Here is a 24,830-nt window from a genome sequence, read left to right on the forward strand (position 1 = left end):
TCATTTCTTTTAGTGGTCTCTGTGTATCAGACTCTTAAAGGTACTTTGAAAATAAATAAAATAAGGGCAACATTCTTAAACCTTAAGCACTTCCAGTCTGCAGGACAAGGGAGGGCTCAGCTGTTAGGAATATCTATAATTAGTCATTGCATCTCAAAATGAATACAACAGTACTTTAAGATATATAGATATATGTACATAATTATATATATATGTATATATTGAGGATGGAGCAATAGCCCAACTGGTAGGGCATTTGCCTTGCACATAGCCAATCCAAGCTGAGCCCGGTTTGATTTCTCCACCCCTCTTGGAGAGTATCTGAGAGTATCTAGCCCGCATGGCAAAGTTTGGCAAGTTAACCATGAGGTATTCAATGTGCCAAAAACAGTAACAACAAGTCTCACAGTTTGTTGTGAGATGTTACTGGTGCCCATTCAAGCAAATCGATGAACAATGGGAGGACAGTGCTATGTATATATGGCAAGCTACCTGTGGCATATTCGATATGCCAAAAACAGTAAAAACAATGAGCCTCATTCCCCTGACACTGAAAGAGCCCACAATACATCAGCGTTAGGAAGAATGAGAAAGGACAGGCTGATAAAATCTCAGGGCCGAACTAGGCTGCCAAAACAAAGAAGGATGAAAATGACTGTCTGTACTTTCAACACACCTATGCTTGCATCAAAAGCATCCATCAAGAACCTGATGATGCAAGCGCAGAAGATCAAGTACGACGTCATTGCTCTGACCAAGATGAGAATGCATCAACCACATCACATCACTTTTGACAATGGAGAAAAACTACTAGGAACATGTGACAAAAGAGGTTGTATTGGTGCTGTCAGTGTCCTTGTCAACACGATCTTGACCATAAGTATTAAGTCGAATGCCTAAAATCCCAAATCAGATGCTTATATTGAATAGACGTGGCTCACAGTTGGCAGTTTCTATCTTCGTCGTCTATGCACCAAAATCCAACTACAATAAAGAAGAAATTGAGAAATTCTAAATGAGGCTCGAGAAGTTCTATAAAGAAGACCACACGTTCTACAAGATCATTGTTGGTGATTTTAATGCCAAGATAGGATGGAGAAGATTGTCAAAAGAACTACACATTGGGCCCCATGGCCTAGAATAGAACGAACAGGGTAAGAAACTGTCTGAGTTCATTATGTTGACCAAAACCATCCATGGTAACTCACAGTTCCAGAAGGCTGAATCTAAATGTTGGACATGGGAGTCTCCTGGTGGACAGTTCCACAATGAAATTGACCACATCATATTCAATCCACAGTTTTGCCTGACCCATGTCGCTGTGATCCCAAAATTCCAAACGGGATCGGACCACCATCTCCTTCGTGCAAAAATCTTCCTCAAAGAGCATGCAGAAGAGGCTACAACGTTTAAGAGAACGCACAGAATGACCAAGAACTGGGAGCTCTTTGACACTATTGCGGCAACATGGGAAAATGCCATCATTGACAACATCGGCAAGGAATACGAACAACTGGTTCAGCACTTCCAAAATTGTGCTAGGAACTCTGACAGAGAAAAAGCCACAAAAAGACACCTATCTTCGGAAACTCCCAAGCTCATTCATCAATGTGGCTTGGCACAAGCCTCAGGCAACTACAAGCAAACATCTGAGCTCGCAAAGCAGTGTAGAGAAGCCATAAAGGAAGACCTCAAAGAGAGAAGAGCAACAGTGCTGGCTGATCTGGCAGAAGCCAGGAAAAGTACTCACAATAACAGCCTGTCCTTCGCGTACTACAAGACCAAGATGACTTCCCTCCAATGTCGTGATGGATCTATCACATCTTCCAGAAGGGTAATAGAGAAGATTATCCATGACTTTTACTCAGATCTTTTTGATAACCATGTCCAACTGCCCACATAGCAAATTCCACTGGATGGATATGTTGTTCCCAGTATTCTATCTTCTGAAATCCAACACACCATATTGTTGGTAAAGAAGAAAACAGCACCTGGCTCAGATAACATCAGCCCTGAACACCTGAAAAACCTGCCATTGGTACTCATCAATACATTGGCTTGGCTCTTCACATGCCACCTGTCTTAATGCAAGGTTCCATCCCAATGGAAAACCAGCAGGACCGTTCTACAGTACAATAAGGGAGACATCCACAACATTGGCAACTATAGCCTGATCTGCCTGTTGTCCATTGTCTACAAACTGTTCACTCGAGTCATCCTGAATAGGATTGGCAGTACACTAGATGAAGAATATTCATGCAAGCAAGCTGGGTTCCGCAAAGGATTCAGCATGATAGACCATATCCACAAGGTAACCAAGCTTATTGAGGTTTCTTGGAAGTTCAAGATGCCACTCTGTCTAACCTTCATTGATTTAAAGAAGGCCTTTGGTTCTGTTGAGACTGAATGATCATCAAAACCCTAGCCAAACAGGGAGTTCAAACTCAGTACATCAGGATCCTCTGTGAGCTGTATTACAGATTCACTACCAGGATCTCACCATTCTACAAGGAAGTGATCATCGACATGAAGAGAGAGGTTCAGCAAGGCGATACCTTTTCACCAAAATTCTTCCATGCCACCCTTAAGAATGTCATGCGATGACTGGAATGGGAAGGAATGGGAGTGAAGAAAGACTGTTGGCAACTACACCACCTCCGCTTCCCTGATGACATCATTCTAATAACAACAAACATTAGGCAAGTGGCATGAATGCTGGCTGACTTCAACCATGAGTACGGAAAGATTGGACTGCAGCTGAATCTCATGAAGACATTGTTTATGAAAAAGGACTAGTTCCTGATGTTCCATTTGCTCTAAATGGAATGAACATCTCCAAATGCAGAAGTTATTTACCTAGGTTGAGAATTCAACATGACGAACAACCTGGCACCTGAACTGCGCAGAAGGAAGAGAGCAGTTTGGAATGCCTTCAAGAGCGTCAAAGAAATAGCTGAGAGGATGAAGAACCTCCAGCTCCAGGCACATATTTTTTACTCCACCATTCTCCTTGCACTAACACAAGCCTCAGAGACCTGGGCCCTATGAAAACAGGATGAGAATGCTATTTGGGCCACCCAAAGATAAATTGAAAGAGCTGTGCTTGGAGTATCACCTTTCACTCAAGTGAGAGAAGGAATCTGGAGTTCTGACCTCTATCAACTATCGAGAATCAGGGACGCTGTCTCATTTGCCAAGGCACCAAAAATCAGATGGGCTGGACAGATAATGTGATTTGAAGATGACCGCTGGTCTAGAGCTGTTACCGACTGGATTCCACATGACATCAAAAGAACGCGTGGCCACCCAACTACAAGATGGTCAGATTTCTTCGTCAACACCCTGAACAAACATTTGAGGCTTTTTGTGTTCCTGTAGCAAGCAGATGCCACTGGGCTACATTAGCATATGACAAGGAGAAATGGAGATGTTACTGGTACCTGCTCGAGCAAATCAATAAGTAACAGGATATCAAGTGATCAAGAATATAATTATACACACATATATATTTCTATGTACATATATGTTTATATATAAAGGTAAAGGCCCTCCCGTTGATCGTCGATTTGATATACACATCATATATATTTATAGTGCTAAGGAAACAGAGACAAAGTATTAATGTCATAGGATACCTGAGCCAGATATTGAAGGATTGTTATAAAGTTACCAGGAGGAAAGGCTAGGGCTTGTAAAGAGAAGGAACTTGAGTTGCACAGGAGCCATGAACTGAGGGTAAGCGGTATCATCACTACTATGTCAATCTGACTCCCTCGGTGAACTACCCCCTTAAATAAACCAGTACAGTCTGATTCCAGTGGCATCTTTTTCAGGAGCAAATTTTCATCTTAAAAGACTTTGGGAAGCCAATCATGAGAAGCAGAAACAAAACACTGTGTACATTCCCCTGCTGAAAAATCTTTCCTTTAGAGGACATGCCGAAGCTAATAAAACAAAGAAAAGTTATGCTGAAAGCAGACACAATTAAATTTTTGCCAAACATGACAGGAAGCTGAGAACTGAAGCAGACAGAGTAATGTCTATCTTTGGCACCACAGACGGGGAGGAGAAAGTGTGTCTTTGATGGCAGATTTTATTTGAAAGGTGCTAACTGACATTTTGAAAGGACATAAAAACACAGAGAGAAGAGGAGAGAGCAATCTTTGGCCACAGCTGTCTGAGCTGCAGAAGTCCCTAATTGCCCCCTGCATTGCTGTTTTTTTAAAATTCCCAATGGAAAGTTCTAAGACTAGATACAGATCAGAAAGGAAAAGGAGGAAAAATAAATAAATGAAATCGGTTTATATCTTAAAGCATCCACACAATGCACCTATGTTCAAAGTATAAGCAGAAAGACATTCCCTGGCCCCTAGAGAGGACGCAAGGAGGGATACCCCCTGGCTTCAGAGTGCAGAGTTACACCCTCATCCAAGCCAAGTGCATCCCTGCCCCCAAGGATAGCCTGTGCCAACAGCAAAAGAGGCACAAAAGCCTACTTCCAAGGCTGCCAGTTCCTCAGGGTTTGAAGCAGTTCTACCCTCAAGATGCAACACTGCTGGGCACCTCAGTCTTGGGTGCTTGACCTCTCCTCCAACTCCTGAGCCTGCTCCCTGTTCAGGGAAGGCAGAACAGGAAGGAGGTGGTGGTCTTTATTAACTGGTGATCCCCCTGAAGCACTGTGTCACAATCAGGGTTTTGTTGTTGCTGGTAGATTTGGGTTTGTTTGTCTCGGGCTGCACCAGACAATGCTCGGGGGTTACTCCTAGCTTTCAGCTCAGTAATTACTCCCAGCAGACTTGGGGGACATTATAGGGTGCTGGGGATTGAACTCTAGTCATCTGCATGCAAGGCAAATGCCCTATCCACTTTACTAATTTTCTGGACCACAAGCAATCAGTTTTGATTTGATTTGTAGTCTCTTTATTACACCTTGGACTTCTATCTAGCCATATACCCTCTATTTGGGGTATGTAGAAATTTCATTACATCTTTAGAATGAGGAAAGTGTTGATTCCCTCCATTACTATTATGGGGAGAGAAACTTAGGTCCTTTTGGCAAGAAGTTTAATAGGTAGAAACTGGAAAGTGGGTAGCCAACATGCAGATGAGATCCAGGAAGGATTCAGTACTGACAAACAAATGTGAATAAATACAGAAGAGGAAGTAAACAGAATAGGTATAAGAATATGGCCTAGGTACATCTTCCATCCTTGCTTCCATTCTTACTTCCCAACAGCTGAGAAGCTCAGCGGGTGCTACAATCAATACCATTAACCAGCAAATATTGACCAAGTCCTGACTTGGGGTAAAATTGTACGTCAAATACAGAAATGGAGAAGACACAGCACCAAACTTCCAAGAAATCACAATTTGAATCCAAACCTTATGTAAGAATCATACAGGGAGGAGAGCAAAGCGGGAAGTTCTGTTAGATAAACATCTGGCAGAATAAGTGGATGCATACCGCTAAGTACCAGATCTCAGAGTTTATTCAGGGAATCCGAAATAACAGCCCAAGCAAGAAGATGACTGGAACTTAAGTGCAAATCCCAGGATAGAGGTTATTTCCTCTTCAAGACATTTTAGACTTCTTGCAGTCTATAAAGACCCTGGGTATAGGGAAATAAATGCATTCAGAAAGTGGTTCAAGGCCGCAAGGGAAAGCCTGTTACTGGGAGAAGAGTAGCCGACTTTATCTTGCGCCTATTAGATTACACCACTAGATTAGAGCCAGCCTTAGAAACTACTAGATCAGCCACAGCCTTAGAAGCCTGTGTTGTAAGCTTACAGGCTCAAACAAAAATATATTTGCCCATATTCTAAAATAGCTCATCTGTGGCAAAATTTCAAAAGGACAATGTGAAAGTTGAGAAAAGGAATGAGAAAAGAAACCTAAGTTCTTTATTTGTTAAGTAACTTTGGTCTAATGTATATACAAACATCCAAAGATATGAAAGTCTGCAGAAATTATAAAATATCCTTCTTAATTGTTCTTCATAAATTCAAGCAAACCATGAGAAAAATCTCCACAATTTTCTGAGCCGATGAAAAGAAAACTAATTGCCTATACATCTTAGGAAATGGATGTGGTTTCAAGATTTGACCAAATATTATCATCTGTGTTTTCACTTTGCGTCCTCCCCACCTCCAAAAATATAGGATGACTCAAGAAATACGTAACACTTTGTTAGGAAGTAGAATGGAGAATAAATTAAACTCTAACACCCAATCTTATAAAATAATAGAGAGTAATAGTTAAGAATCAAAATACCTTGAGATGTTTCTCAGGTATCAAATGAAAATAAATTTAAAAATACACTTGCAATGTTGGGGAACTGCTGCAGGAAGTAAGATAGGAAATACTTTCTCTTTTTCCATTAGTTTGCAAAGCACAAAGACTAGTTTTCCAGACAATTTCAGCACTTTACAAAATGCCCAGAAGCTGCAAATCTCTGTGGAAGGGGTCACACACTCACAGATTCAAGATATAAAGCTGACAGATTCAAGCCAATGGGAATATCAAATTAGTTTGCTGGTTATGGAGAAGATAGGGCTTTTAGTGTCCACTGCCTCAGACAGCTCAAGTCAAATAGCAATATAGAGGAAAAGTCATTACAGAGAAGAAAAATGAAATCATAAGGATCTAATTGACAATGTGTTTTAATTCTCCAAGATTAAAAGTAAGTGAGGGTCAGGAAAATAGTTCAAGAGCTGGGCACATGCTTTGTATGTGGGCCCCTTGGGTTGGATCCCCAGCACTGTATGGTCTCCCAAGCACCTCCATGGGTGGACACCAAAAAGAGCATCAAAAGTAAATAAATGAGCTCTTTGTGCCGAAAGCCCTGTTGGCCTTCTTCCCATCCCAGTTCAGTTAACCCGCCAGCATTCAAACCCGGGACTTGGCTTTCACTGTGGAAGCACCCCAGGCATCCTCTAGGATGCTGGTACAAAAGCAGCCCTGAGCCTCTGTCTTGAGCCTCTGCCTCTTCCTCTTTGTCCCTAATGCCCTCTGGTCTTCTTCTCCACCCAGCTTTCACTCCCACACACACCAGGTTCCCATGGGGCCATGGCCTCTTCAGAAGTGGACATGGCTTCGGTGGAAGTGGGCGTGGCCTATTTTCGGGCTGCAGGTAGTTTTCTAATACCAACAAATCTGGGTAACATCTCAGTTCCCATACCTACACACTAAAATGAAGAAAATGCAAATCTGCATTACGTGGGGATAGAGATGAAATGAGTCAGCCCAGGTCCAGATGAATTCACTAGTGTATTTTTCCAAGCATTTAATTAGGACCTATTGCCAGTTGTTCTCAAACTCTTCCAGGAAATTGAAGAATCAGAAATTATCCCAAACAGTTTCTATGAAGCCCACATCTCTCTAGTACCAAAAGGATACAAAGAAACCACAAGAAACGAAAACTACAGGCCAATATCCCTGATGAACACGGATGTGAAGATTCTCAACAAAATACTAGCAAATATTATTCAACAACTCATCAAAAAGATCATACACCATGACCAAACAGAATTCATAACAGAGATACAAGGTTGGTTTAATATTTGGAAATCAATCAACATAATCAATAATATCAACAAAAGAGAAGATAAAAATCGTATGATCATATAAATAGATGCAGCGAAAGCAATTGACAAGATCCAGCACTCATTTATTATGAAAACCCTCAAAAATGGGGATAGAGGGGGCTTTCCTCAATATTGTTAAAGCCATTAAACACAAGCCCACAGAAAGGATCATCCTCATTGGGGAAAAACTGAGAGCCTTCCCCTAAGATCAGGGACAGGACAAGGATGCCCACTCTCTCTAATGCTGTTCAATGTAGTACTGGAAGTACTTGCAATAGTGATTAGACAAGAAAAAGATATTAAGTGCGTTCAGGTAGGAAAGAAATATATCAAGCTCTCACTATTCGCAGATGATATGATACTATACATAGAGAACCCTAACACCACTTCCAAGAAACTCCGAGAAACAATAGACTTGTATAATAAAGTTGCAGGCTATAAAATTAATACTCAAAAGTTCGTGGCTTTCCTATACGCAAATAGTGTGAGAGAAGAAAGTGACATAAAAAAAAAAACAATCCCCTTTAACAAATTGTGTTGGCATCACTGGACGGCTACATGCAAAAAAATGGGCTCAGAACTCTGCCTAACACCATGTACAAAAGTAAGATCAAAATGAATTAAAGACCTCAACATCAGACCAGAAACCATAAGGTACATTGAAGACAAAGTTGGCAAAACACTCCATGACATTGAAGCTAATGGTATCTTCAAAGCTGCCACGCCACTGTCCAAGCAAGTGAAAACAGAGATAGATAAATGGGATTATCTTAAGCTAAGAAGCTTCTGCACCTCCAAAGAAACAGTGACCAAAATACAAAGACAGTCTACAGAATGGGAAAGGATATTCGCCGAATACACATCTGACAAGGGTTTGATATCCAGGATATACAAAAGACTGGTTAAACACCACAAGAAGAAAACATCCAACCCCATCCAAAAATAGGGCAATGAAATGAACAGAAACTTTCTCAAAGAAGAAATCCGAATGACAAAAAAGCACATGAGAAAATGCTCTACATCATTAATCATCAGGGAGATGCAGATCAAAACCACAATGAGATACCATCTCACACCCCAGAGACTGGCCCACATTCAAAAGAACAAAAGCAACTGATGCTGGTGCGGATGTGGCGAGAATGGGACAATCCTTCACTGATGGTGGGAATGTCGACTGGTTCAGCCCTTTTGGAAAACAGTATGGACGATTCTCAAAAAATTAGAAATTGAGCTCCCATTTGACCCAGCAATACCACTCCTGGGAATATATCCCAGAGAGGCAAAAATGTATAGTCGAAGTGACATCTGCACTTGTTTGTTCATTGCAGCACTCTTTACAATAGCCAGAAACTGGAAGAAACCTGAATGCCCAAGAACAGATGACTGGTTAAAAAAACTTTGGTACATTTACACAATGGAGTACTATGTAGCTGTTAGAAAAGATGAAGTCATGAAATTTACATACAAGTGGTACAACATGGAAAGTATCATGTTAAGCGAAATGGGTCAGAAAGAGAGGGATAGACATAGAAAAATTGCATTCATCAGGGGGATATAAAGTAACAAAATATGAGATTAATACCCAAGAATAAATGAGATCAGCACCAGGAGGATTACTCCATAACTTAGAGGCCAGCCGGGTATTCTAGAGGAAAGGGCAGTTCAGATAGAGACGGGAGCACCAAATAAAGGGTGTTTGGAGGATCCTCCCAGGAGGGGAGATGCATGTCGAAAGTAGATTATGGACTGAACATGTTTGCCACTCAATGCCTCTTTTGCAGACCACAACACCCAAAAGGAGAGAGAGAACACAGGGGATTGCTGGGGCGGATGGGGGGATAGGGGTGGGGGGCATATTATCCATGGTGGTGGAAAATGGGCACTGGTGGAGGGATGGGTATCTGATCATTGTATAATCGAAACCCAAGTACAAAAAATAGTAAATCTACAACTGTTCCTCATGGTGTTTCACTAATAAAAATAATTTAAAAAAAAGAAACTTTGGTACATCTACACAATGGAATACTATGCAGCTGTCAGGAGAGATAAAGTCATGAACTTTGCTTATAAATGGATAGACATGGAGAGTATCATGCTAAGTGAAATGAGTCAGAAAGAGAGGAATAGACATAGAAGGACTGTACTCATTTGTGGAGTATAAAACAATATAACATTAGGCTGACACCTAAGGACAGTGGATACATGGGACAGATAGATATGCTCCATAGCTGGAAGCCTGCCTCATGAGCAAAGGGGAGAAGGCAGCTGGAATAGAGAAGGGATCACTAAGAAAAAGATTGCTGGAGGAATCGGTCGGGATGGGAGATAAAAAAAAATCCCATTCACAATTGTGCCCCAGAAAATCAACAAGCTAGGAATTAGCTTAACTAAGAAAGTAAAGGGCCTGTAAAAGAAAACTACAAAACGCTACTTAAGGAAATAAAACAGGAGGTGCTTCTGCACCTCAAAAGAAACTGTGACCAAAATACAAAGACAGTCTACAGAATGGGAAAGGATATTTGCCGAATACATATCCGACAAGGGGTTGATATCAAGGATATACAAAGTACTGGTTGAAATCCACAAGAAGAAAACATCCAACCCCATCAAAAAATGGGGCAACGAGGTGAACAGAGACTTTCTCAAAGAAGAAATCCGACTAGCTAAAAGGTACAGGAGAAAATACTCAACATCATTAATCTTCAGGGAGATGCAGATCAAAACAATGAGTTGGCGCAGATTTGGCAAAAAGGGGACCCCCCTTCTCTGCTGGTGCAAATGCCAACTGGTTCAGTCCTTTTGGAAAACAGTATGGACAATTCTCTAAAAATTAGAAATTCAGCTCCCATTTGACCCAGTAATTCCACTCCTGGTAATATATCCCACAGAGGCAAAAAAGTATAGTCGAAGTCACATCTGCACTTATTTGTTCATTGCAGCACTACTTACAATAGCTAGAATTTGGAATAAACCTGAGTGCCCGAAAACAGATGACTGGTCACAGAGACTTTGGTACATCTACACAATGGCGTACTATGTAGCTGTTAGAAAAGATGGAGTCATGAAATTTACATACAAGTGGTACTACATGGAAAGTATCATGCTAAGCGAAATGAGTCTGAAAGAGAATGACAAACATAGAAATATTTCATTCTTCTGGGGAACATAAAGTAACAAAATAGGAGACTAACACCCAAGAATAGCCAAAATAAGTACCAGGAGGTTTACTCCATTGCTTGGAGGCCAGCCACACATGCTGGGGGGAAAAGGCAGCTCAGATAGAGAAGGGAGCACCAAATAAAGGGTGTTAGGAGGATCCTCCCAGGATGGGAGAAGTGTACTGAAGTAGACTATAGACCCAACTTGATTGCCACCCAGTGCCTTCTTTGGAAATCATAGCACCCAAAAGGAGAGAGAGAGAACCAAAGGGAATTCCCTGCCACAGTGGCAGGGTGGGATGGGAGTATGGGGTTTAAGAGGGTTACTGAGATTAGTGGTGGTGGGGAATGAGCACTGGTGGAGGGATGTCTACTCGATCATTGTATAACTGAAACCCAATCACAAAAATTTGTAAGTCTACAACTGTACCTCATGGTGTTTCACTAATAAAAAAATGTAAGTCTACAACTGTACCCCATGGTGTTTTTATATTAACAATTAAAAAAATATCACATATTTTTGGGTTATTCTTATTTATATAACACCCTAAACACATACACATACAATAATATACTATCACTATGGCTACTGACATTACTCAATGATGTTTGAGATTTCTTTACACTTCTTTTCATCCTTTTTGTAGTTACTAAGTTTGTATTCATTTTTGTGTTTGAGTCACATTCAAGATAATAATTTTATTTATAAATCTCGAATATTATATAACTGACTTGTTTCTGTTAATCTAAATTTGGGCATTCTCACACATACACACACTTTATTTACATACAATGCTTACAAAATTGCTCATGATGCATTTGCTACAGGCATTCAATGTTCCAAAACTAATCCCCCCACCACTGTGACCTTCCCTCCACCATTGTCCAATTATCCTCCCAGGGTTCTCCCAACAAATATGTCTATCCCTCAAATAGGTCAGCAATAATTTATTTTATATTGCTTTCTATTACTAAATGGCTAATGGAATTATCAAAAAATACTTCAGTAAAAGAAAATTGGTGAAAACTATTTTATCTCTCCATGGGGACATTGAGTCCTGAGGGTTTACTAATCTTTAGTTGCTAGTGGAGCCTTATGTGTTAATTTTGTTAATTGAGTTTAGTTGGCTTCTAGGTTGCATTCCCATTCACTCTGATGTGCTCCTACTGGGATGTTAGTATTGTAGAGCTTAGAGATGTCACTGTAGAAAATCCAGAATTTTCAATTAAGCAGTGAGCTTACAGGGTGGCAGCAGTGGGATATGAGTATGACTGCCAGGACTTACAGAAGTTTGGTTGCAGGGAGAGGGCAGAGGTCACCTGCCCCACTCTGAGTAGGCCCAAAGTTTTCAGTCCCAAAATTAAAAACCCAGTGTACCTAAAATTTTGGGCAGTTTGGCATCTCTGTGGAGCCCAGTTGTGAGGTGGTAATGTCTGACCAGAGGCACAATGGCAGCTGTTGGGTGTGAATGCCAAGATATAGGACACTTTTTAGCTTTATTTTTAATATTTACCACATTTATATAGCACATATAAAATATTTTAATGAAAACATACATAGAAAAGTCACAATACCACTTCTATTCCATCAGCCCCTTTCCTCCTACCATCCAGAGGTGATCACTAGTCAATTTCTGGATTATTCTTCTAGATTTTCTCATTATGAAGGTAAAGGTAAAGGCCCTCCCGTTGATCGTCGATTTGCTCGAGCGGGCCCAGTAACATCTCCATTGGAGACTTTGTTGTTACTGTGTCTGGCATATCGAATACTCTCGGTAGCTTGCCGGGCTCTCCGAGAGGGGCGGAGGAATGGAACTCGGGTCGGCCATGTTGGCCGCTTGTAAGGCGAATGCCCTACCCGCTGTGCTATCGCTCCAGCCCATTATGAAAATAATACAATTAAATATGGGTATTTTTTCTTTTTTAAAATTCTTTTGTTGAATTACTGTGAAATAGACCATTACAAAGCTGTTCATGATTAGGTTTCAGTCACACAGAATTCCAACACCCGTCCCTCCACCAGTGTACATTTCCCAGCACCAGTGTCCCAGGTTCCCTCCCGTAGCTTTCCACCCCCAGCCCCCTACCTGCCTCTATAGCAGACACTTTTTTTCTCTAATATAGTAGAAAAATAATATCCATGTCCAGGGAAAACAAGTGTTAGGAGGACTAATCAATGTTTGAAACTAACCACAAGTGTGTGGGGGGCTGAGGGTAGGCAAGGTAAGATAGAGAAGAGAGAGTATGATAAGAATAGCTGGGAATGATCACACTAGACAATATCTCAGGGTTAAAAGTAGGTAAGAGATATTCTTGATAACCTTTCAGTATCAATATTGTGAACCACAATGCCCTAATGGGGTGGGGGAGAGAAAGAGAGAGAGATTTTCTTTCTTATGTATCTTTATAGTTATTCACTGAGTGGAATATTTAATTTTCTTGTTTTATTTTTGTTTATCAAACCTGTCGAAATTTTATTCTGTTGGATGTTTTTAAATTAATATTTTGATAATAACATACCTTTCATTGGGTAATAAAAATTCATGAGGTGAGCCACAATAAAATCCATTTTTATCTTTCCTTTCTCTTTATCTTTCACAGCTTTTCAGATACTTTTCGTCATTATTGATATCTTTCTTAAGGCATTACTTTTATATTAATAATGCTAACACTTCTACTATTCTTGTACAGCTTTAAAATAATATCTAAAGACTGTTGATTTCAATTTCCCTCCATCTCATCTTTCTTATACTCTAGTTGCACTATTTTCACCTTGATAATGAATTAGCACTAACAAATCTGCCTTTTCCTCTTGTTCACAGTGTTATTTTATATCTTCCATCTACAACTAAATATTTATTTTTATTGAATCACTTGACATATAGTTACAAAGCTTTCATGACTGAGTTTCAGTCATATGATCAAACACCCATCCCACCACCAATGTACATTTTCCACCAACAATGTCCCCAGTATTCCTCACTCCATCCACACCCCACCTCACCCCCTGCCTCTATGGCAGACAATTTCCTTCTTACTCTTTCTCTACTTTAGGCACAGCTGGAGCGATAGCACAGCGGGTAGGGTGTTCGCCTTGCACGCGGCCAACATGGCCAACCCGAGGTCGATTCCACAGCCCCTCTCAGAGAGCCCGGCAAGCTACCGAGAGTATTCGATATGCCAGACACAGTAACAACAAAGTCTCCAATGGAGACATTACTGGGCCCGCTGGAGCAAATCGACGATCAACGGGAGGGCCTTTACCTTTACCTAAATATTTAAAACAACACTGATCACGCTGCCAGAAACACTTCACATTACTTTATAAAATTGATTTTCTTGTAGTTTTTGCAGAAAGCGCACCAACGATAATAGTCCTGGAGTTCTTTCATATTTCATAGTTTTCCTATAGTCTTCATATTTGAAAGAACACTGTCACTGTAACTGTCCTCCCGTTGGTCATCGATTTTCTAGAGCGAGCCCAGTAATGTCTCCATTGTGAGACTTTGTTGTTACTGTGTTTGACATATCAAATACTTCACTGGTAGCTTGCCAGGCTTTGCCGTGCGGGCGAGATACTCTTGGTAGCTTGCTGGGGTCTCCGAGATGGGTGGAAGAATCGAACTTTAGTCGGCCATGGTGGCTGCATGGAAGGCAAACACCCTACCTGCTGTGCTATCGCTCCAGTCCTGAAAGAACACATGAATTAAATATATTCATGCCATCTTCTAATTATCATGAAACATTTCTTTTCAAATTTGAGTTATTATTTTGATTTTTATCTCAACTTATTTTCTTGTATTTGTAATTTTTTCTATACTTTCTTTTCTCTGTTTCAGAGAAAATCACCCTGAATCTATTTTTTGCGGTTGCAAAATGGCTCTTATATGTATTCAGATATTTATTTCAACAGACTTCAGCTCTCTTTCTCTATAATTTTTTGCATCTCCCCTCTTCTTGTACTTGATAGGCTTATATATCTTGAACACTGAATATATGCACTTATCTTTTCAAATTAATTCCATAAAAAATTAGAGCTGCCCCTTGAATCTAGTCATTCCCAGATGCCTGACCTACATGGAGCCTTTGACTTCTGATCCCATTGTTCTTCCTGATTGATTGATAGATACAATAACTGCTTATTGGAGTCTGCATGCACTGATACTCTGATAAATTAACAAAAAATTTCATTGTATTTCAGTTTAATAAGCTTTTAAGAGTTGCCCACTGACTATCAAGCTATGATTATTTTTTTTTTTTTTTGCTTTTTGGGTCACACCCAGCGATGCACAGGGATTTAGTCCTGGCTCTGCACTCAGGAATTACTCCTGGAGGTGTTTGAAGGACCATATGGGACACCAGGGATTGAACCTGGTTCGGCCATGTGCAAGGCACACACCCTTCCTGCTGTACTATGCTCTGGCCCCTATACAAGCTATTATTTTTGGACATTTTATCCCACTTCTAGAAATCCTAACTCTATGTGGATAGAGCACCAGTTACCACTTTCTTCTATAATTTCTTCATGAAATAAATCACTTACATTTTTCATCATGGGAAAGGATTCTTTAACTCTTTTATTTCCATAGGTCTACATTGTTTTTTTTTTTATTTTACTACTCAGCAATTTTTTTTTTTATTAGTGAAACACCATGAGGTACGGTTGTAGACTTACAACTTTTGTTCTTGGGTTTCAGTTATACAACGATTGAGTACTCATCCCTCCAACAGTGCCCATTCTCCACCACCAATGATCACAGTAGCTTTTACACACCCCACCCCATCCCACCACCCCACTCTGCCTCTGTCGCCGGGCATTTCCTTTTGCTCACTCTTTCCTTTAGGATATTGCCGTTTGAAATAAAGGGTTTTTTTTTAATTTTTATTAGTGAAACACATGAAGTACAGATGAAGATTTACAATTGTTTGTGCTTGGGTTTTGGTTATACAATGATCTAGTAACCATCTCTCCACCAGTGCCCATTCTCCACCACCAGTTATCCCAGTAGCCCTCCCACCCCGCAATCCCCCCCACATCTCACCCCTCCTCTGTGGCAAGGCATTCCCTTTTGTTCATTCTCTCCTTTTGGGTGCTGTGATTTCCAAAGAAGGCACTGAGTGGCAATCAAATTTGGTCTGTAGTCTACCTTTAGCATGCATCTCCCATCCTGAAAGGATCCTCCCAACACCCTTTACTTGGTGCTCCCTTCTCTATCTGAGCTGCCTTTTCCCCTAGGATGTGTGGCTGGACTCCAAGCAATGGAGTGAACCTCCTGGTACTTATCTCAGCTATTCTTAGGTGTCAGTCTCTTATTTTCTTACTTTATATTCCCCATATGAATGCAGTCTTTCTATATCTGTCCCTCTCTTTCTGACTCATTTCACTTAAGCATGATACTTTCCATGTAGTATCACTCATATGTAAATTTTATGACTTCGTCTTTTCTAACAGTTGCAGAGTATTCCATTCTGTAGATGTACCAAAGTTTCTTTTCCCAGTCATCTGTTACTGGCACTCGGGTTTTTTTCCAGATTTTGGCTATTGTAAACAGTGCAGCAATGAACATAGGAGTGCAGATGTCATTTTGACTGTACTTTTTTGACTCTCTGGGATATATTTCCAGAAGTGATATTGCTGGGTCAAATGGGAGCTCAATTTCTAAATTTTTGAGAATCGTCCATACTGTTTTCCAAAAGGGCTGAACCAGTCGGCATTGCCACCAGTAGTGAAGGAGGGTCCCTTTTTTGCCACATCTGCACCAACACTGGTTGCTTTTGTTCTTTTGGATGTGGGTGAGTCTCTGTGGTGTGAAATGATATCCCGTTGGTTTGATCTGCATCTCCCTGATGATTAATGTTGTAGAGCATTTTATCATGTGCCTTTTAGCAATTGGGATTTCTTTGAGAAAGTTTCTGTTCATTTCGTTGCGCAACTTTTTGATGGGGTTGGATGTTTTCTTCTTGTAGATTCCATGCACTACTTTGTATATCCTTGATATCAACCCCGCGTTGGATGTGTATTGGGCAAATATTCTTTCCCATTCTGTAGACTGTCTTTGTATTTTGGTCACTGTTTCTTTTGAGGTACAGAAGCTTCTTAGTTTAAGATAGTCCCATTTGTCTATCTGTGTTTTCACTTGCTTGGCCAGTGGCATAACATCTCTGAAAATACCATTTGCTTCAATATCATGGAGGGTTTTGCCAACCTTATCTTCAATGTACTTTATGGATTCCGGTCTGATGTTGAGCTCTTTAATCCATTTAGATCTTACATTTGTACATGATGTTAGGCAGAGATCTGAGCCCATTTTTTTTGCATGTAGCTCTCCAGTTTCACCAGCACAATTTGTTAAAGAGGCTTTCCTTGATCTACCTCACATTTCTTGCTCCCTTATCAAAGATTAGATGATCATATGTTTGGGAGGAGATGTCAGTATATTCAACCCTGTTCCATTGTTCTGCAGCTCTGCCTTTGTTCCAATACCATGCTGTTTTAATTATTATTGCTTTGTAGTAGAGTTTAAAGTTAGGGAGGTTGATTCCTCCCATTTTCTTTTTCCGAAGGATTGCTTTAGCTATTCGTGGGGGCTTATTGTTCCATATGAATTTCAGGAGTGTTTGCTCCATTTCTTTGAAGAATGTCATGGGTATCATTATAGGGATCACACTGAATTTGTACAATGCTTTGTAGTGTATTGCCATTTTTTTTAATTTTTTTATTAGTGAAGCACCATGAGGTACAGTTGTAGATTTACAAATCTTTGTGCCTGAGTTTCGGTCATACAATGATCAAATACCCATCCCTCCACCAGTGCCCATTTCCCCCCACCCCCCCTCCCACCCTGCCTCTGTGGCAGGACATTCCCCTTTGTTCTCTCTCTCCTTTTGGGTGTTGTGGTCTGCAAAAGAGGCATTGAGTGGCAATCATGTTCAGTCCATAGTCTACTTTCAACATGCATTTCCCCTCCAGGGAGGATCCTCCAAACACCTTTCATTTGGTGTTCCCTTCTCTATCTGAACTGCCCTTTCCCCTAGAATATCCGGCTGGCCTCTAAGTTATGGAGTAATCCTCCTGGTGTTGATCTCAGCTATTAATAGGTATTGATCTCATATTTTGTTGCTTTATATCCCCAGATGAATGCAATTTTTCTATGTCTATCCCTCTCTTTCTGACTCATTTCCCTTAGCATGATACTTTCCATATTGTACCACTTGTATGTAAATTTCATGACTTCATCTTTTCTAAGAGCTACATAGTACTCCATTGTGTAGATGTACCAAAGTTTCTTTAACCAGTCATCTGTTCTTGGGCATTCAGGTTTCTTCCAGTTTCTGGCTATTGTAAAGAGTGCTCCAATGAACAAACAAGTGCAGATGTCACTTCGACTACACATTTTTGCCTCTCTGGGGTATATTCCCAGGAGTGGTATCGCTGGGTGAAATGGGAGCTCAATTTCTAATTTTTTGAGAAACGTCCATACTGTTTTCCAAAAGGGCTGAACTAGTCGACATTCCCACCAACAGTGAAGGAGTGTCCCTTTCTCGCCACATCCACACCAGCATCGGTTGCTTTTGTTCTTTTGAATGTGGGCCAGTCTCTGGGGTGTGAGATGGTATCTCATTGTGGTTTTGATCTGCATCTCCCTGATGATTAATGATGTAGAGCATTTTCTCATGTGCTTTTTTGCCATTCGGATTTCTTCTTTGAGAAAGTTTCTGTTCATTTCATTGCCCCATTTTTGGATGGGGTTGGATGTTTTCTTCTTGTGGAGTTTAACCAGTATTTTGTATATCCTGGATATCAACCCCTTGTCAGATGTGTATTCGGCGAATATCCTTTCCCATTCTGTAGACTGTCTTTGTATTTTGGTCACTGTTTCTTTGGAGGTGCAGAAGCTTCTTAGTTTAAGATAGTCCCATTTATCTATCTCTGTTTTCACTTGCTCGGCCAGTGGCGTGGCATCTTTGAAGATACCATTAGCTTCAATGTCATGGAGGGTTTTGCCAACTTTGTCTTCAATGTACCTTATGGTTTCTGGTCTGATGTTGAGGTCTTTAATCCATTTTGATCTTACTTTTGTACACGGTGTTAGGCAGAGTTCTGAGCCCATTTTTTGGCATGTAGCCGTCCAGTGATGCCAGCACAATTTGTTAAAGAGGCTTTCCTTACTCCACTTTACATTACTTGCACCTTTATCAAAGATTAGATGAGCATATGATTGAGGGGAGATGTCAGTGTATTCAACCCTGTTCCATTGGTCTGCAGTTCTCCCTTTGTTCCAGTACCATGCTGTTTTAATTATTACTGCTTTGTAGTACAGTTTGAAGATCGGGAGGTTGATTCCTCCCATTTTCTTTTTCGCAAGAATTGCTTTAGCTATTCGTGGGGGCTTATTGTTCCATATAAATTACAGGAGTGTTTGCTCCATTTCTTTGAAAAATGTCGTGGGTATCCTTATAGGGATTGCATTGAATTTATACAATGCTTTCGGTAGTATTGCCATTTTGACAATGGTAAGTCTCCCGACCCATGAGCAGGGGATATCTTTCCATTTCCTCATGTCCTCTTTTATTTCCTGAAGTTGCGTTTTGTAGTTTTCTTTGTACAGGTCCTTTACTTCCTTAGTTAAGCTGATTCCTAGGTACTTGATTTTCTGGGGCACAATTGTGAATGGGATTGTTTTTTTCATGTTGCTTTCTTCTCTCTCACTGTTTGCATATAGGAATGCTATGGACTTTTGGGTATTGATTTTATAGCCTGCAACTTTACTATATGAGTCTATTGTTCAAAAACACTTCCAAACAGTTTCTACGAAGCAAATATCACACTGATACCAAAAGCAGACAGAGATACCACAAAGAAAGAGAATTACAGACCGATATCCCTGATGAACACAGATGCAAAGATCCTCAACAAACTACTAGCAAATAGAATCCAACTACTCATCAAAAAGATCATACACCATGACCAAGTAGGATTCATCCCAGGGATGCAAGGATGGTTCAACATTCGGAAATCAATCAACATAATCCATCATATCAACAAAAGAAAAGATAAAAAGCATATGATTATATCAATAGATGCAGAGAAAGCATTTGACAAGATCCAGCACCCCTTTATGATGAAAACCCTAGCCAAAATGGGTATAGAGGGGACCTTCCTCAACATAATTAAAGCCATCTACCACAAGCCTACAGCAAGCATCATCCTCAATGGGGAAAAACTGAGAGCCTTCCCCCTAAGGTCAGGGACGAGACAAGGATGCCCACTCTCTCCACTGCTGTTCAATATAGTACTGGAAGTACTTGCAATAGCGATTAGGCAAGAAAAATATATTAAGGGCATTCAGGTAGGAAAGGAAGAAATCAAGCTCTCACTATTCGCAGATGATATGATACTATACTTATAGAACCCAATAACCTCCACCAAAAAACTCCTAGAAACAATAGACTCGTATAGTGTATTGCCATTTTGACAATGTTAATTCTCTTGATCCATGAGGAAGGGATATCTTTTCAGTTCCCCCTGTCCACTTTTATTTTCTGAAGTATAGTTTTGTAGTTTTCTTTGTACAGGTCTTTAACGTCCTTTGTTAAGCTGATTCCTAGGTATTTGATTTTCTGGGGCACAATTGTGAATGGGATCTTTTTTTTTTTAATGTCACTTTCTTCTCTCATTGTTTTCATATAGGAAAGCCATGGATTTTTGGGTATTGATTTTATAGCCTGTAAATTTACTATATAAGTCTATTGTTTCTATGAGTTTCTTGGTAGAGGTTTTAGGGTTCTCTAAGTATAGTATCATATCATCTGCGAATCATGAGAGCTTGATTTCTTCCTTTCCTATCTGAATGCCCTTAATATCTTTTTCTTGTCTTACCGCTACTGCAAGTACTGCCAGTACTATATTGAACAGCAGTGGAGAGAATGAGCATCCTTGTTGTGTCCCTGATCTTAGAGAGAAGGCTCTCAGCTTTTACCCATTTAGGATGATGCTTACCGTAGGCTTTCAGTCTACAGTTTGAGTGTAGTTTCTTACAGATGATCCAATACCAAAATTTTAATTAGAAATGATTATTAAAAGTTTTCTGTATGAATGTCTCTACAAAAAGAACACACCATACACAAAAGTACAATGAAGAATACATTAATATTTCCTTATGTTTAATAAAGAGACAAAGTCACAGATACAAACTACACATATATTTTTACATATATATGTACATATGTGTTATGATGAAGCATATTATAATAAAAAAGTACACAAATGAAGGGTACTTGAAAATTTACACAAAGAGATAACCTAGTAATGGGAATTCTGGAAAGGCTTTTTTAAAGTAATGATGTTTCAGGCTTGAAATAGAAAAGATTTCAGCATAAGGTTATCAGAGTAATTTAGGAAATGAGGAGTTTATTTAAGAGCACAGGTCGAAAAAAAAGTCTTGTACTGAAGTTATAATAATAATCGTTTTGTTTATTTAACTGCAATAAAAGAAAATATTCATGTTGTTTGGGGAGAGGTGTCACACCCAGAGGTTCTTTGGGCTTACTCTGGACTCTTATGCAGTGCTGAGGATCAAACCAGGGTTGTCCACAAGGAAAGCAAGTACCTTAATCCCTGCATCATCTCTCTGTCCCTCATAAGTAATACTTAAAAAGGTGAAGTGAACATTCTAAGGTATCTGTATGAGGTATGTGATTGTCACTAATGATACAACATCGGTTCATTCAAAGACAAGTGGTCTGAGTTTACTAAAGGTTTTTCCTAAAGCAAAATGCAAAACTAACTGAAGGAATTTGGAAGTTGGAGAAACTAAAGACAGCAAAACAAACAAAAAGGCAATTCCAATTGTCCAAAGAATAAAATACACCTCTGTAAGATCATACCCCTTTTATATAAGAAGTGTTTCTCCAAGGGATTTATGGATATATAATATTTAAATATCTAACAAAAGAATTTGTTTTCTTATTTAGTCACGAAACCTGAGCGCATGATCTTGTACACTCAGGATGGAATAAACAATGCATGCTGACCATGGTCAAGCATTATGATACAATGTGAGTATTGTTAGAAATTAGAATTTAACATATGCAGTACAAGTCTCACAATGGAGACGTTACTGGGCCCACTCGAGCAAATCGATGAACAATGGTAGGACAGTGCTACAGTGCTACAGTAAAGAAACTAAAAATAAGGACTACTATAAAACATCCCCTCCTTTATTTCTCTCACTTATTCCAGCTAATTGTATCTCTTTCCCATCTAAAACCAATTTCAAGAGGTTAACATTGCCCTGTAATTATATTTCATCTTATGCAAGGATGGTCACTGACAATCTAAGCTAATCCCAGGATTTTGTTAAATAAAAAGTTCAAATAGGGTCACTTAGGTTGAATGGAATGATTTTATCCTTTCATCAAATCAAATATTAGGGATTTACTTTTGCCTAAATTACCTCTTTTGGCCTTTGCTATAGTGTGATGAAGGTTACTGAGTTGATTAAAGAGTTTATGGTAATAATGGGATCTCCTACAGATGCAATCTAAAATGATCAAAAAATGAGAACAAAGGGGATTTAAATGGTTCATTGGAGATAATATACCTAAAAAAAAAGAATTCTGTCCCAGTGCTGCCAAGTGATTCTTTTTCCAAGCAGAAAGAATTACTTAGAATAGAATAACTAGTCATTTTCCCTTTGAAACTATGAGAGAATATGAGAAAGAAGTTTCAAAAAGGAATGATGAGTATAAAGATAGGGGTAACTGGAGATGTTAAAATACAAATCACTGGAAGAATTAGGAAGGACAATTCATAGAGTGGATAAGGGAGACATTGAATTGTGTGGAATGCAAGAAAACAGAGAAACAGTGGAGATCTATTACCCAAAGCCTCACACTACTAATTGTCCAATCCTGTGTAGACAATTCTCTTACCCTACAATTGGTCTGTAAGTCTCCTGGGGGCAGGCATGATGCATTAATTTTTATATCTATAGCAACATGCATTCATAATGCCTAATATAACATATGTAATATAAAAATGACCCTAGAATATTTTATTGTACTATAATAATGAGATTCTTGAGGGTCAAAACCCATCTCTTATTCTCTATAGAGTAAATCCTAGAACCTGATGAAATAGATCATAGAAAATACTACATTCTGTAGTAGGTAAACTTTGGACAACTGAGATCTTAAGAAAAGTGGAAAAAAACTGAAGATCTCCATGTTTAACTTACTCATGTATTTTTATTGAACATTTGCTAGGTTCAATACCATCAAAAATATCTGATGCTAGATTTCAAATCAGATAACTTGAGATATTATATGTGCATATTTAAAATGGCTAAATATTTTGAACATTCTTTCCCTAGGAATAGTCAAGTTAAGATAAAAAACCCTCAAGTATCTAAAATAAATTGTTATGTCCATTTCCAAATTCATGATACCTTGTTGGTTTGCTTGTTTGGGGGTCACACCCAGTGATTTTCAGGTTAACTCTGGCTTTGCTCTCAGAAATTACTCCTGGTGGAACTCAGGGAACCACATAGGATGCTGGAGATGGAACCTGGGTCAGCTGCATGCAAGGCAAAGGTCCCTCTGCTATGCTATCACTCTTGCCCCTCAATTCATGATACCTTACAGGCAATCTGTTTCTAAGTATTCAATCACTTTCTAAGAAGTAAAGTTCTAGCATAAGAACGGAGATTACAACAATTCTAGAAAAGAAGGAAATAACAAGTAATTCATTATGTTAAGATACATGTGGATTTAGTGTATATATAATTACAAACACAACTTTTCACTCATTAAGGTGGCCAGTTTCTATGGATCAGAGCATACAGTCTCTTCTCACCAGTATGACTGTGATCTCACAAACTTCCTGACAACTTTCTAATAGGCCTGACAGAAAACAGCTTTGGAAGATGTCTTCCATGGTACTTTGTTTGTAGAAACCATCTCTAACACAAGGTGAACGTAACAGGATGGAAGAAAATTTCTGCATTAATAAAGGTTTACTTCACACACAATTAACTTGATCACCATACCAAAATGTTATGAGTCCCAATCCTAGTGTCTAAGGAACCATGAAATTAGGCGTTCAAAAGACTAAACTTTCAAATTCATAATTACAACATTTTAGAGAGTATTTTCTATTAAATAGAAGAGCTTCTGGTATGCATCATACTTGAAACAGGTCTTTCCTTTACGTGCATGTATAAACCTTCATTTTCCCAGAAAATTCTCTTGTGGAGCAAACCAGAGCTGAATGATGCACTCAGACACCAGCACTGCTGCCGATACAAAGCAGTCACTCAAAAAGAGCTAGCATCACTGCCACTTCAGGAACCAGGGGATCTTGAGAAAATAAACAGACATCCAGAACTCTCGTTAAAGGTAAAAAGGTAAAGGCCCTCCCGTTGATCGTCGATTGCTCGAGCGGGCCCAGTAACGTCTCTATTGGATACTTTGTTGTTACTGTGTCTGGCATATCGAATACTCTCGGTAGCTTGCCGGGCTCTCCGAGAGGGGCGGAGGAATGGAACTCGGGTCGGCCATGTTGGCCACTTGTAAGGCGAACACCCTACCGCTCTCGTTATAAACATTTTATAGCACTTTCAGTGTTGGTTTCTTCAGAAATGAATGTTATGCCAGAATTCATCTATTTTAAATAACAGGAATGACGGAAAATGGAAAGAGTTTTTGAGGAAAATGTTTTTTTAAAGTCCTGTATTTAATAGTTCTCTGCTGACCACCTTTACTAGAAGGGAAAAAGAAAGGTACTTGTAAAGTAACTATCAGGGAAAAGCATGTGAATTTAGTACTGGGCTTTTGCAGATATCATTTTGGTCAGTTTAAAGTATTTGGAGGGTCATTTCACACTCCAGTGACAAATTGGGAGGGTTGAACCAGATTGTTTACTGGCTCATTTTTAACATTAATATTTATGTTACCAGTTACCGCATGCAACAGACAAATTCACAGGCAAAATTTTCCTCAAACCTGGAGAAACATCTTGCTGTAATGGCTCGTGATTCCTACAGAAGTCACACCCTGCTTAGCTTCAACTTATTCCTTCAGAAGTGA

At 39.6% G+C, this 24,830-nt stretch overlaps 1 pseudogene; it reads left to right on the plus strand.

Moving 5' to 3' along the window:
* The first annotated feature begins 651 nt into the window (after positions 1-651).
* Positions 652-24,830, plus strand: LOC130046068 (craniofacial development protein 2-like; annotated as a pseudogene).

Source organism: Sorex fumeus, unplaced genomic scaffold (assembly GCF_029834395.1).
Source record: "Sorex fumeus unplaced genomic scaffold, SorFum_2.1 ptg000131l, whole genome shotgun sequence".
NCBI lineage: Eukaryota > Metazoa > Chordata > Mammalia > Eulipotyphla > Soricidae > Sorex > Sorex fumeus.